Source organism: Nansenia antarctica (assembly GCF_963989245.1).
Source record: "Nansenia antarctica genome assembly, chromosome: 3".
Classification (NCBI taxonomy): Eukaryota; Metazoa; Chordata; class Actinopteri; order Argentiniformes; family Microstomatidae; genus Nansenia; species Nansenia antarctica.
This window is the reverse complement of record NC_137688.1, coordinates 23282650-23296267: the sequence shown is the minus strand read 5'-3', so window position 1 is coordinate 23296267 and position 13618 is coordinate 23282650.

Below are 13618 nucleotides of genomic sequence, written 5' to 3'. Positions count from 1 at the left end.
GTATCCTTGAACAAAGGCCATCATATAAATGAAGGATGTGTTCTGAGGGAGGGGTATTGAGCCAATCTCAATGCGGTAGGACATCAATTCCACTGAGTGTGTGCAGTGTGATGCAGCAGGTCAACTGTATCGAAAAAACAAACTTGAAGATGATTTATCTACCAAATCAATGACTATCATTATACATAGACTGGCATTGATTGCTATCAATTGGATGAAACTGACAGCATCTACATGGCAGTTCCTTTCCCAACTTAAAAAAAAAATGGACAGTGCAAGTTGTATTTGAGTCACCATGAAACAGACTGTCTAGTATGCTATGATTTGCATCGAATCCCTGGAGCAGGAACTCAACCAGAAATGGCAGCATTCCAACATTGGTTGCATGTGATGTGTTGACAGATCACTTGAATGCGATTTTCTATGAGACAGAGAGGAGGATATAAAGGCAGATATAAATGAAATTTGTTTTTTTGGGATTGATGAAGGGCGCTTTCTTTGTAAACCCGTTCATTGCTTTATATGTGCATTCAGGGAGTTGGCTATTGACTTGAACAAACAAAAACAGTACAGTACAGCAATATACCAAATACATAGATGTATTTGCTTTGCTGACAAATTAAATTAGAGGCCTACAGCTTGCAATGTTTATGTTTGCTCTCAACATCTACACAATGTTTTATCCATTAAACATTAATTTGAATAAATGGCTTTCACAAGTGTATCTAGAGATCTTTGCATCTTTGACTACTAAACAACTCATTAAATCATCTGTCTGATTGAGCTAACTACAAGACAGTATAGCCCTCATTGCAAACAGGACAAAATGGCCAACAGCTATGTTCTCTTTTGATTAGCCTCCAATGTTACCTGGAGGAAACTTTTCGTTTTAAGATCAGACAAGGTCCCTCCTTATCTCTCTACTAGTGTTCATGAAACTTGACACGAGCTCCGAGCTCCATAAGCATCTAAAGATTTGCTATGAGCATGAAGAATGTTAAGTCCTGTGTACTGAACTCCAGTTCCAGGCAACATGAAGGAGTTGACACTAATAAAAATGCAAAGATGTTATTCTTTGGCCACAGCCCCCTCTGACTTACAAGTATAATACATTCATACTGTGCCTGAAGACAAGTCATCATTTGCCTCAGGTTTTGAAGTGTTGATTGGAATGAGACATAAAAAAGGTAAAGAACAAAATAGATGATTAAATTAATGGACATTTAGCATTTCGTAGATCTTGGCGAAAACAAAATGATGCAGTGTTCCATATTCAATAGAATGCCTCAGGTATAATTCCCCCCTGTGTCATATAAGCGATTATGATTGTATAATGTAGAACATATGACATAGAAGATCTTCTTTTGACATCCAAATACTACAGTGAGTTAGCAGAAAAGTTTGCAGCAGTGCAACAGTGTAAAAGTTACAAGACAATCACATTTAGTAAGGAAAACAAAACACGTTACCATGGATGACCTCAAAGGGCAAATGGAGCATGAAAACAATAGCCAATGTTTAGATCGTTGTAAGGATCCACTATACAAGTAAGTAATCATAGTGCAGTTAGTGCAGTATGACCAAATGAAAGTCAAATTCAAAGACAGAGTTCTACATTCTTTTAATATGTGATCACAATGTCACACAGGTCCTTGCTGTAGAGCGCGCCCAGCGATTTCTAAAAGGCTTGCATTTTAAGTATTCTCCTTTGTAGCTGTCAAAGCCGATCACTTGCATGGAGAGCCTCGGGGGAGAGGTAGACTCGTGGAAGGAGCTCACGCAGGCAAATACCATCTGGGAGTGTTTATAGCCAATCTGCAAATCTAACAGGGAGCAATCGGAAGTTTGTCAACACTCTTATTGATTTGACATGACCTTTGATAATGTCACACTGCTCTCCCGATTGGCTCCCCATCCGTACAACTTCCCCCCTGCTGCCTAGAGACCCCCAGAACATGTTTGATGAGGTTTCTTTCTTTCTTTTTTTAACTCTAACAAGTGTTGTGTCCTATCCACTGCTATTCAGAAATACATTTTGTATCACTTTTTTCATCCCCCTGATGTATGCATTCATAAAGTCTTTATAAGACCTACTGTATGTAAAACATACAGGCTTTGTCTCAGTCATTCACATCTCACTGTACCTTGCACACTCGTTTTACGTACAATGTTGTATTATACATGTGTATTGTCTGTCATGGCTGTACTGAATAATGCAGTGATGTAGAGCTCCCCACAATGCCGGAAACTAATTTCACCAACCTCGGTTGTATGGTAAGGGATATTGTATCTTGTGAGTGTGTACAATACTGTACCGACAGTATATTATAATATACCAATTGTTGTTTACAGACCAATGACAACATCCCACGGTTTAGTTTTCGATACCATGTTGGTAAAATTATTTCTACATAGTTGTTTCTTAGGAACTAACACCGGTGTTGGGGATGGCGGGCCATAAACATAATATACATGAAGACCTGCATAAGTGTCAGGGTGACAGCAGCCTCACCCCAGCCAGCTCTAACACATCCCATCCATCTGATTAACGAACAGCACCCATTAAGCCTCCGAGTGATCATCACATATCATGTGAGAGGAGAGAGTGGGATAACGAAGTAGAGCGCCTTCAGAGTGCCCCTGACGGCGCCATGAAACTCTGACAGATCTGGAGAGAAGACTAGATCATCTGTGAGTGTTTTTTTTTGTTCAACTGCTGTAAAAGCATTCAACCAGAGTGAAATAGCGTTCTCTAAGGTAGTTGTGTTGTCTCCTAAAAAAGGCCTAATACATTTGATGTAGTATCGTGTTGTCGCATATAGAGTGTGATTCCTCATGATTGTTTATGAACGGGATAATCAGCAGTAAGGTGTGCAGTTATAAGAACATAATCAATGCTGCACAGGTGTAAAACGGACTGAGGAGCATCTGGTCTACTACAACAAAATGAATGCAACAATTATTTGTTTGTGAGAAAAGTCATTGTCTGGTTTTGGGCAAACTTATATATTAAATATAACATATTTTGACAGCTAGATTAGTTAGTGCGTTTTATCCAATCAAAATGTGTTGCTAGGGGGCTCCAAAATCTGCCCGCCTGCACAATAAACGGTGCCGCGAATACGACCTGTAACTTAACGTTGGAAGAGAAAACCTGTGGCGTACCTAGTGGAAACCTACGTAGATTTCGAGTTGGCGAGCAAAAGCAACAACGGCGCCTGCTGTAAGGCTCAATGATGTCAGCACCCAGCACGTCTTTTGATTGGATACGCACTATTGATGCGCACTATTGATATTCACTATTGAGATGCGTAACTATGCCGGTAGATGTGAAACTTTTGAAAGTGCGCAGGGAAACGGAGCTCCACAACGAAAGCTTTCGTTGACTAATCGATAATACTGATCGATTGTGTCCTGTTTTTGGGTAAACAATAACTTTCATTTAGGGGACACGATGAAAGCGCCGAGTCCACAAACAGAGGAAACTACGTTGAGCTTATTTATTTTCTTGCTGAAAACAACCCAGATTTACATTACCACCTGTCCACAAACAAAGTGTTTACTGGGACGTCAGGCAAAATACAAAACGACCTGATTTTTGCTATTGCTGAAGTGATGGGAGAAGAGATCAAAATGGAGATTAAAAAGGCACCCTTTGTCGCTATTATGGTGGACGAGACGACAGACGTGGGTAATGTAGCGATCTTAAAGATGTTAGTTTAACACTCTTCATTGTAAATGCGGATTTATTGATTAAAAATGCTTCGGAAATATTAATATAACTCTGTTGTACTTGTCTGACTATGTTAAGGTGATGCAACGCCCGGTTATACTGTGTTTCTGTCTAGTTTCTAGAGCCATGGCGTCATAACGATGGTATTAAGAGGTAGAATAATTCAGGTAGGAATGTGTCGGACATCACTGAAGGCCTAGGTGTGAAATGCACCGCCCGCCACTGCGCTAATATGTATACATGGGTACAAACTAGCGGCTGTACCTTCACTACCTTGACTATTTACTTTACCGCACCCCCCGTAATTACTTACATAATCGACATCCTCTCGACCAATCGCAATCGAGTATTTGACAATGCAACGGTATAAATATTAAATAATTAACATATTGTTGCTTGTTTCTAATTCTGTCCGGCGTCCTGCGAGATTTAATGAACCATTTGTGCCTCCCCAGCAAAAGTTTTTCCCACTGTTTCATAATGATGTTCTTCTATGTTGTTCCATACACAAAACCCCTCAATCAGTAGCGATTAATGCAGTTGTGGTGGTGATGTACTTATAAAAAGCTTTCATGGCCCAGTGAAGGGTGAAATCACCTCAGGAGCCAGAGATCTTACAATGGGATGATGCTGGACCCCCTCCAGCCGCTAACGACAGAGTTGGAGCAGGCTGCATAACCCGGTCGTAAGATACAGAAGACCTCCCGTCCATACTAATTAGGCCACCGCGACGACGACTACTACTACCTGCATTTAACACTTTGCTGCTGCTGCTTTGGGTTTAATTGACAAGATTCAACTCTTGTACAGAGGTGGGTAATGATTTATTTGGGCACGACATAAGGCTGAAGTGAACGCTAACTTACAGTGAAGGGTTTATTTCATGCCTCAGGTAATCCGACATACCGTACACATGTATACTATAGCCGAACATTGAGTTCTTGAGTAGCTTTCTCTATACAGTGTGTCCCTGTATATGCATTGTGTAACGTGGAAGAAAAACAGCTGTTTTGACTCATGTAAATTCAACGCTGCTATGACAATTCATTTCACTTCAGCGGAGACAAATATAGTCTCTGGGTTTGTTGGGGTACCATACCTATCTTTCTATCATGGGTTCTGGAATGACACCTCAGCACCGTACCATAGCATGTCTGCTGTTCCAGAGTTCCCTCTCACAGCCCCCAGAATGCCTGTTGTGACTGGCCGGGTCTGCAGGCCTTAGAACGCCTTGGCACTGTGAGTGACCTTGCACTGTCACTTCCTACACACGCACTGGGCCTCAGCCAGCCTCCTGGCCACTGTACACCAACACTTCACCCACCCCCCCACTCCCTTGCATCCCCCTCTCACCCTGCGCCCCTTGCCCCTGCTAAACTGAGCTGGAGTTGCTGCAAATTCATGATAACTAAATACATTGGCCTTTTCCCTGACACACTGACCCGGGGGGGGTCACTAAAATACAGTAAGCCTCCTAACATGAGTCACGTAGCCCAGGAGAGCAGAATGTCCTTTTTCTTTTAGACTTATGTAAAACTGCCTCACTGACTCTTAAATAAACAAATAATTCTGTTTACAGAGATGTATCGAATATATATATATATCATCTTCATGCTTTCCGTGTTTCAACACACAGCACAGCCGGAAGACAACAGTTTGCTTGCTTTGCATTAGGACCCATTCAGATGTGTAATCTGTTTGCATTGTTAGAAATTATTTCAGCTCTGCTTCCAATTGTTGTCTGCTCTCATCTACTCTGACACTCTTTTTCAAGCCAGCAGGATTTCAGAGATCCAAGGAAACAACAACAGAGGATTCACCTCAAAAGTCATATTTTGCTTTCATTTGCAGCACAATCATAATAATAATAATAATCATAATAATAATCAGCTTCTCCAGCCCCCCCCCCTAGCCCTGGAGCTACTAATCGGTTTGTGCTGGGGCATATATTCTACTATAGTAACTCTTTGTTAATGATGTTGTTGCTGATGGGAGGATAACAGCATCATATATCTCCTGAATGCAGCATACTGAAACAAAAAAAAAACATTAGCCATTGGTTGCACAAGATGTCAGGCATACATTACCTCAATGATTGGTGTACACTGAGAGGGGGTAGCTCATAAAATAGAACTAGCATTGCTGCTGATGGGTCACTAATTAGAACACTGAGATATAAACGATGGATGACGAAGGTGAGCCTCTGATTCAAAGCCCTAAAAGATTACTGACGGACTACAGTGTGTGTCCATGCCAGATACTAGATAGAGCAACCAGAATATCAGTCTGTTGGAGTCTGTTGGTGTACCAACAAATTGAGAAAAGTTTAATTTCATACACATTAGCTGTGACGGAACTGTGGAACAATAATTCTGCAACATGATGTGTCGGATTGGCATGCTGACGGGCCAAGCCAAGCATGTTGGTAGGAGACAAAGATGCAAACCCAGAGTAATGTCACAATGGTTTGGTTTATGTTTGATAGGGTGGAGGGATGATTTCAATGGTCATTTAACATTAAGATGGTGTAAGGCTAAGTGGGTACACAGAGGAGAGGGTTGGTGCCATATGGAATGGAATGGACTTTATTTGTCATTGCTACAGTACAGGTACCAAACAACGAAATTTAGGAGGGGTGGCTCCCCTGGTGTTAGGAAAGGAAAAAGAAAACACATTTTAGAAAAAGCATAGATGCATAAAATCACAAGAAGGTAAGGAGCTGGTTTACATCAATAAAGGCTATGTACACAATCCACTGTACTATACTGCACAGATAGTCAACTAGGGTTGTCATATTGCACAAAAAGTATTTTTTCACATTATTTTAAAGTGTCACACTTGAAAATGTACATGTTTGTGCCTCAGCACTAGCTGCCATACAATCCGTCCGGACTGTCCTGGGCCCAGAACCTTTTCTGTGTTCAGGGCCTTGACGGCCCTGTGGTAGAAGCAGTCCTTCAGTCTGTTTGTCTTAGCGGGCGGGGTCCTGTACCTCCTGTTCGAGGGCAGCTTGACAAAGTGTACGTGCCCAGGGTGGGTCGGGTCCTTGGAGATCTTGGAGGCCCTCCTGAGACAGCGTGTGTTGTACAGCTCCTCCAGAGAGGGGAGGGGGGCGCGGGTGATCTTCTGTGCTGTTCTCACGACTCTCTGTAGCTTGTTTCTCTCCGCTGTTGTGCAGCTGTGGAACCAGTTGGAGATGCCGAAGGTGAGGATGCTCTCCACTGCGCCGTGGTAGAAGGCCACCAGTATCTCCTTCTTGTTGTGTTGTTTCCTGAGGCATCTCAGGGTGTATATGTTATGGTAGCACTAGCAAAAGAGTCAAGTGTGGCAGAACCCCAGAACAGACGGACACAAGAGGCAGACTAACAATAAAAGGATTTATTAAAATGATGGACAAAAGAATAAACCTACTCTAACGGGGCCTAAGTGGGGGGAATGTGTGGATGCCAGAGAACTGGATAATGTAAATGAGGTGTGAGTGGGACTGTACTCTATGTGTCTGGGTGTGAGTGTCTAGCGTGCAAAACTAGTGTGGTGTAGATATGTAGATGAGTGAAGTGTTGAAATATGTACGTGTACTAACCAGTCCAGAGCAGAGAGAGGGAATAGTCGGCAGGCAGGCAGACGGGGGGGTTAGGCAGGAGGAGTAGGCGGCAGGCAGGCAGGGGGTTAGGCAGGAGGAGTAGGCGGCAGGCAGGCAGGGGCATAGGCAGGAGGGGTGGTCGTTAGGCAGGCAGGGACATAGGCAGGAGACGTAGTCGATAGGCAGGCAGGGGGTCTAGGCAGGGGGAGGCAGGTTCCTTCGGGGAGCGAGGATCAACAAAGAAAACAACTAAGGTTAGCAAAATAACAAACAAACAAAACTCTGAAGTGAAACTACTTGAACGAGAATAGACAACAGGGAGAGCCAAACAACTAACCACATGGGTCAAAATAATCAAGCGTCGGAGGAAGGTTTCTGGGGCTTCTTATAGGGCTGCCTCCTCCTGAGTTGATAGCTGGACCCAGCTGTCTCCACTTGAGCCTGATGAGGCTCAACGAGCGCCAACGAGGCAGGAGGGGGCGGAGCCGATGAGGGATTCACAACAGTACCCCCCCCCTTAGGGGAGGCACCTGACGACCGTCCTGGAGCGTCCGGGTGGGCCTGATAGAAATCCTCCAGGAGTGTGGGGTCGGCGAGGTAGGACGGGGGCACCCAGCTCCGGTCTTCGGGGCCGTAACCCACCCAGTCCACCAGATACTGGAACCCCCGTCCCCTACGGCGGACAGCCAGTAGGCGGTCAACCGTCCACACCTGGTCGCCATCCTTCAGGACCCGGGGAGGTGGGGGGGCTGGAACGGGGGGGGACAGGGGGCTAGTGGAAACAGGCTTGAGGAGGGACACGTGAAATACTGGGTGGACCTTGAGAGCAGGGGGAAGGTTTAATCGAACCGCTGCAGGGTTAATAATCCGGTCAATAGTGTAGGGCCCAACATAACGGGGATTTAGCTTACGGGAGGAGGTCTGGGCGGTCTGGAGGGGCAGGTCCCGGGCCAACAGCCAGACCTTCTGGCCGGGACGATAGGCCGGGGCTGGCACCCTCCGCCGGTCGGCACAGCGACGGGACCGCTCAGTGGCCCGCAGCAGAGCGGTCCGGGTGGTCCTCCAGATGCGCCGACACCGGCGGAGGTGGACCCTGGTGGACGGGACTGCCACCTCCAGCTCCTGTTGGGGAAAGAGAGGAGGTTGATAGCCCAAGGAGCATTCAAAAGGGGACATACCCGTGGCGGAGCTCTCCATGGTGTTGATGGCATACTCCACCCATGGTAGGTACTTGGCCCAGGAGGCGGGGTTGCTGGTGGTGACACAACGCAGGGCTGCCTCCAGGGCCTGGTTGGTCCGCTCGGCCTGTCCGTTGGACTGCGGATGGTATCCAGAGGTGAGGCTGACCGAGGCCCCAATTCCCTTACAGAAGGCCTGCCACACCTTGGAGATGAACTGGGGGCCCCGGTCGGACACAATGTTGTGGGGAATGCCGTGAAGCCTCACCACATGGAGCGTGAGGAGGTCAGCAGTCTCGGCCGCGGAGGGGAGCTTGGGAAGGGCGACAAAGTGGACAGCCTTGGAAAACCTGTCCACAATGGTTAGGATGGTGTCCTTACCCTTGGATAAGGGGAGCCCCGTAACGAAGTCTAAAGCGATGTGGGACCAAGGACGACCGGGGATAGGGAGGGGACATAGGAGGCCCGAAGGAGGACGATGGGAGGCCTTACTCCGGGAGCAGATGGTGCAGGCACCCACAAACTCCTTAACGTCCCCCCGGAGTGTGGGCCACCAAAAACGTCGGCTGATAAACTCCGCTGTCCGGTGGGAGCCAGGGTGGCAGGCAAAGTGACTAGAGTGTCCCCACTCTAGCACTTGCGGCCGGACAGTGGAGGGAACAAAAAGTCTGTGCCGGGGTCCGGTACCTGGGTCCGGCTCGGCACGCTGGGCCTGTCTGACCACCGACTCGATGGCCCAGGTGACGACACCTACCACCCGGGTAGGGGGGAGGATGGTGTCTTGGGTCACCGGCATATCCGGGGACTCCCCCGGGAACAGCCGGGAGAGGGCGTCCGCCCTGACGTTCTTTGACCCCGGGCGGTAGGTGAGGGTGAAGTCGAATCGGCTGAAGAACAGGGCCCAGCGTGCCTGTCTAGGGTTAAGCCTTTTTGCCGTCCTCATATAGGTCAAGTTCTTGTGGTCAGACCACACAAGGAACGGCAGCTTAGCCCCCTCCAGCCAGTGTCTCCACTCTCCGAGGGCAGCGTGGATGGCCAGCAACTCCTTGTTGCCCACATCGTAGTTCCTCTCGGCAGGGTCAAACCGGCGAGAGTAGTAGGCACACGGGTGGACCTTCTGGTCCTCCTCCGACCGCTGGGTGAGAACGGCCCCGACGCCCGTGTCTGAAGCGTCTACCTCCACGATGAACTGCCTGGCTGGATCCGGGTGGGCCAACACCGGCGCGGTCGTAAAGAGGCCCTTCAGGGTGGAGAAGGCCGCCTCAGCCTCAGGGGTCCAAGAGAACGGGCGAACAGTGGAGGTACAAGCAGTGAGAGGGGCCGCCACCTGGCTAAACCCCTTGATGAACCGCCGGGTAAACCCGGCGAACCCGAGGAAGCGCCGGAGTTGTGTTCGGTCGGTGGGGCGTGGCCACTCTGCCACCGCCTTAATCTTAGCCGGGTCGGCGCGCATTTGCCCTTCCTCCACGACGTTACCCAGGTACGTCACAGAGGAGGAGTGGAAGACGCATTTCTCCGCCTTGACGAAGAGACGATTCTCCAGGAGCCGTTGTAGGACCAGGCGCACGTGTTGGTGGTGTTCCTCCATGGTCGGGGAAAAGATCAGGATATCATCCAGGTAAACAACCACGAAAACATTTATCATGTCCCTCAGCACGTCATTGACCAGCTCCTGGAAGACTCCGGGGGCATTGGACAGGCCAAAGGGCATGACCAGGTACTCGAAGTGACCGAGGTGGGTGTTGAACCCGGTCTTCCACTCGTCCCCCTCCTTGACCCTAACCAGATGGTAGGCGTTGCGGAGGTCAAGTTTAGTGAACACCCGGGCGTGAGTGAGTGGCTCGAAAGTGGAACTCATAAGGGGGAGTGGGTATTTATTCTTAACAGTGATGGTGTTTAAACTACGAAAATCTATACAGGGCCTCAGGCCACCATCCTTCTTCGCCACAAAGAAGAAGCCCGCCGCGAGGGGGGAAGACGATGGTCGAATTACACCCGAGGCTAGGGACTCGGCTATATAATTGCGCATTGCCTCCTTCTCCGGGACCGAGAGGTTGTAGAGACGACCCTTGGGAAGGGCTGCCCCGGGAAGGAGGTTGATGGGGCAATCATACGGCCGGTGAGGAGGAAGTGAAAGGGCGCGGTCCTTACTAAACACCATGGCCAGGTCAAGATACGTAGAGGGGACACCAGTGAGGTCCGGGGGAGAGACTAAGGGCCTGGGACCGCTGGACGGAGAGAGGGCGGAGCGTAGGCAGTTGGCATGACAGGGGATGCTCCAGCCCAAAATCCGTCCAGTGGTCCAGGAGATGTGGGGATCGTGTCTCTCCAACCACGGCCTACCTAATACTAGGGGTGCAGTGGGGGCGTGGAGGACAAGAAAACGTGCCGTCTCGACGTGATTACCGGACATGGTGAGGGTGAGGGATTCAGTGCTATGCGTGATCCTACCTAAGGGCCTCCCATCGATGGCTTGGGGGAACAAGGCATGGTCGAGGGGAACGAGCGGGATGCCGGCCTGACGAGCGAGGGTGATGTCCATCAAGCACTCGTCGGCCCCGGAGTCAATGAGGGCGCCGGCAGAAATGGACTCCTCACCCCAGGAGAGGGTGGCTGGGAACAGCCGGTTGTGGTTCTTGATGGGTTGGGGGATCGAGGCACGGCTCACCAAAAACCCCTCTTTTAGCGAGCCGGGTCTTTTGGCCGCGCCGGGCAGGTTCGGAGGACGTGTCCGGGTCTTCCGCAATACAGGCACAGCCCGCCCCGCATTCTCTGCTCTCTCTCTTCCTGAGAGAGGCGGGACCGGCCGACCTGCATGGGCTCCTCCGCTGACTCAGAGGTGGACGGGGCTGGGGAGAGCATGGGAACCCGAGGGGGCAGGGCCGAGTGGGCGGCCGCAAAACGGGGGAGAGAGGACGTGCGGCTGGGGACCGAGTGAGGGGACCCCACGGCGCGTTGGCTGCGCTCCTGGCGGCGCTCCCGCAGGCGCTCATCCATTTGTAGGGACAAGGTGACCAGTTCTTGAAGGGAGCCTGGGCGGTCCCGGACGATAAGGTCCTTCACCGCCTCACTCAGACCCCGCCGGTAGGCGCAAAGGAGCGCTATGTCTCCCCACCCGCTGTCGGCGGCGAGGATCCGGAACTCTAGGGTGTAGTCCGCGACGGTCCTGGAGCCTTGCCGGAGTTCCAGCATCCTGGAGGCGGCGTCCGCGCCGTCAGAGGGGTGGTCAAACAAAAAGGAAAACTCCCGGCGGAACGCCTCGTAGTCCTGGGCAAGATGTGGGTCTCTGCCCACCACGGCTATGGCCCAGTCTAGAGCCTTGTCCACCAGGAGGGACATAACGAAGGCTACTTTAGCCTCTTCTGACCCATACTTGGACGGTTGGAAAGCAAAAAAAAGTTCACACTGGGTCAGGAACCCTCTGCCCAGATCAAAGTTCCCTCCAAAGGGTCGAGGGGTAACCAGGTTGGGCTCGGGTTGGGCGGGAGCTCGCCCTGGGGGGGCTGGAACCCCCGGTGAATCAGCAGGGGGAGCAGGGACTGCAGCTCCTCCAGGGAGCGTGTTCAGCCTCAGCTGGATGGAAGCCACCGCAGAGGCAAGAGTGCCCATCTGGACAGCAAGGGAGGCGAGAGCAGCTGAGGCGGAGGTGGACGACTTCTGGAGCTCAGCGATGTTACCCTGAACGGAGGGGAAAGCCTTACTCAACTCCGCCTGGAGGGACGCGAGCTCGGCCGCGTGGGCGGAAACAAGCTCGTCAACTGAATGGGACACTGGGTTGGGCTTAACTGCGGGCGTCTGCCCCGAGGTGCTGCCTTGACTCATGATGGCTTGATTATTCTGTTATGGTAGCACTAGCAAAAGAGTCAAGTGTGGCAGAACCCCAGAACAGACGGACACAAGAGGCAGACTAACAATAAAAGGATTTATTAAAATGATGGACAAAAGAATAAACCTACTCTAACGGGGCCTAAGTGGGGGGAATGTGTGGATGCCAGAGAACTGGATAATGTAAATGAGGTGTGAGTGGGACTGTACTCTATGTGTCTGGGTGTGAGTGTCTAGCGTGCAAAACTAGTGTGGTGTAGATATGTAGATGAGTGAAGTGTTGAAATATGTACGTGTACTAACCAGTCCAGAGCAGAGAGAGGGAATAGTCGGCAGGCAGGCAGACGGGGGGGTTAGGCAGGAGGAGTAGGCGGCAGGCAGGCAGGGGGTTAGGCAGGAGGAGTAGGCGGCAGGCAGGCAGGGGCATAGGCAGGAGGGGTGGTCGTTAGGCAGGCAGGGACATAGGCAGGAGACGTAGTCGATAGGCAGGCAGGGGGTCTAGGCAGGGGGAGGCAGGTTCCTTCGGGGAGCGAGGATCAACAAAGAAAACAACTAAGGTTAGCAAAATAACAAACAAACAAAACTCTGAAGTGAAACTACTTGAACGAGAATAGACAACAGGGAGAGCCAAACAACTAACCACATGGGTCAAAATAATCAAGCGTCGGAGGAAGGTTTCTGGGGCTTCTTATAGGGCTGCCTCCTCCTGAGTTGATAGCTGGACCCAGCTGTCTCCACTTGAGCCTGATGAGGCTCAACGAGCGCCAACGAGGCAGGAGGGGGCGGAGCCGATGAGGGATTCACAACAGTATAGCCGCTGTTGTGCCCTCTTGATGGTGCCTTTAGTGTTGTCCTTCCAGGCCAGGTCATCCCGCATGTTGTGTCCCAGGAATCGGAGGGTTGAGACTATCTCCACGCTCTCTCCGTCGATGAGCAGGGGCTGGATCTCTGACTTTTTCCTCCTGAAGTCTACGATGAATTCCTGGGTCTTTGACTTGTTTAGCAGCAGGTTGTTAACCTTGCACAGCTTGCTCAATTGCTCTACCTCATCCCTGTACGCCGCCTCGTCCCCCCCCGAGATACATCCCACCACGGTGGTGTCGTCTGCAAACTTTACGATGTAGTTGCTGGGGTGGATGGGGGTGAAGTCGTGGGTGTAGAGGTTGTAGAGGATGGGGCTTAGCACGCAGCCCTGGGGTGACCCAGTGCTGAGGCTGAGGGCTGTGGAGGTGTGGGGGCCCACCCGCACCCTCTGGGGGCGGTCGGTCAGGAAGTCCTTGATCCACGCACATATAGAGT